We start from the raw sequence: 2,094 nt of genomic DNA on the forward strand, positions 1-2,094 counted from the left end.
AACCGCGACCGCGTGTCACCATCACCCCTATGGGTGTAGTACATATGTATCGCGTTATACAAATACATATATGTCTCTATTTCGTTGGTACGAGTGTGCGAGAAAATATATCTGTCGTGTATACATATATCTATATATGTATATACGTACGTACACGTGTACACAAATACATCTGAAGCGTATTTTTATGTTTTTGTATACATAATATATGTTATGTATATTAAATATATGTATATATAATATCAATGTGTAATTGATCCCAGACAACACAAAGTCCAAAATGACAATAAAATGTCCAATAAGACGTCTTTCGATGCCTTTTAAACGTTTCTCAAGACGTCTCATATCCCGATTTTGGATTTTATGTTACCCGAGTATGAATATCCACTTATATATACATTTTTTACATATATACATATATATAATGTTATATATATTATATACATATTTTATATATACTATACTATGTATATTATCTACACTTTATATAACCCAAATCCAAAACTCCTTAACTAGAGTGAGAATAGCTAATTGAATTTGTTTTCAAGTCTAATAATTAATAAAATCTGCAAGTGTGAAGAAAATCGCACTTATTTGATGAATAAATCAACTCGGACTAGTAGAGGTGAACTGAGAACTCTAGAGAAATATTTGAGAAGCATTAATTTGATTGACATACCATCCAATCTCCTAGAAAGAATGAGTGAGTTTTGTCAAACTAATAAGAGAATGAACTGATATTGATAATGAGTTTGTGTTTATAACGCTGAAACTCGAACTGTTTCTCTACCATCCACATCAGCTCAAGTTAATAGGAAGAGATTCATAGCCAAACCTAGAACCTAAAACTTCTTCTTTTGATTGGGTTAAAATTATCGATCTCCCTTCTCCAACTCCTAGTTCACAAATTATTCCACAGAAAGAAATTGGGAAATATAATAGCAAAGTATTAACATTAACCCTAAATTAAGAGTTTATAAAAAGCCAACCTATCGATCAAATTTGCCAAAAGATGGAGGCAAAAATTAGAAGATTACTAAGCAATGACTATAGTCTTGGATATGCTTCCTAGTTTGATAACTGAGAGAGATTTGGATGATGAAGATGCAAGAGACCCATTCGAGACATACAACTAGAATAAAGTATCTAGGAACTTAGACTTTGTTAAAAAACTGGCTAAATTAGATTAGATATAATTTAATCCAGAGATATGGCTTTTATAAACAGAAAAAGGAAACAATAAATGCATATACTCTTCAAGAAATTGAAGGTATCACAGCTACTGAAGAAATAATACAATTTACTAATAACTGAGCTTTTATTACTAAAGATGCTGCTTTTGAATTCTTAAGAAATGTATCATTTTCATAAAGGATATTCTGGACATGATGAAAAAAAAATACAAAATCAGTACGGCTGCTGATCAACCATTAGATGCAACTACTATTACAGTATCAAGAAATGCTGTATCTTTCCCTGGAATAACAATTATATTATTTCATAAAGAAATTGGAAGATAAATCATTGAATCTACTGTACTATTTTTTGGATCAAATGTCTAAAACCATACTCTCTAATAGTAGCTTCTGTGATTCCTAATCATGTAGACCAAAGGCAACACTGCTTGCAATAACAAGTGATTATATGTAGATGATGTCTTGCATCAAATAGATGCGAAAACCAGCTTGCAAAACATATTTTTAGCTTCATTTGTCTCAATAATATTTTACAAGAAAATCAAGTTTTGTAAAGAATGGAAAATAATTAAATATACTAACAATGGTCAATAGCAAGTCTGATCATTACTTACAACCCTTTCACAGTTGCTAATGGACAGAGAGCTAAGAACAAAATTTCTACATTCAGACCAAATCCTATCCAGCTAATTTACAAAATATAAAAGAAGTGAAGAGGGAATTACAACGCTTGTATTCTAGAAAATATAAGTTCTAAAATCTTTGCGTAATACTATTGATTCAATATACTACGAGTATTACATATATAAAGTATATATAATATAAATAGTATACATATATAAAATATGTATACTATATTATATATAATTATATGTATATGTAACATTTATTTTATATA

The sequence above is a fragment of the Wasmannia auropunctata genome, unplaced genomic scaffold, assembly GCF_000956235.1.
Source record: "Wasmannia auropunctata unplaced genomic scaffold, wasmannia.A_1.0 LD334146.1, whole genome shotgun sequence".
Classification (NCBI taxonomy): domain Eukaryota; kingdom Metazoa; phylum Arthropoda; class Insecta; order Hymenoptera; family Formicidae; genus Wasmannia; species Wasmannia auropunctata.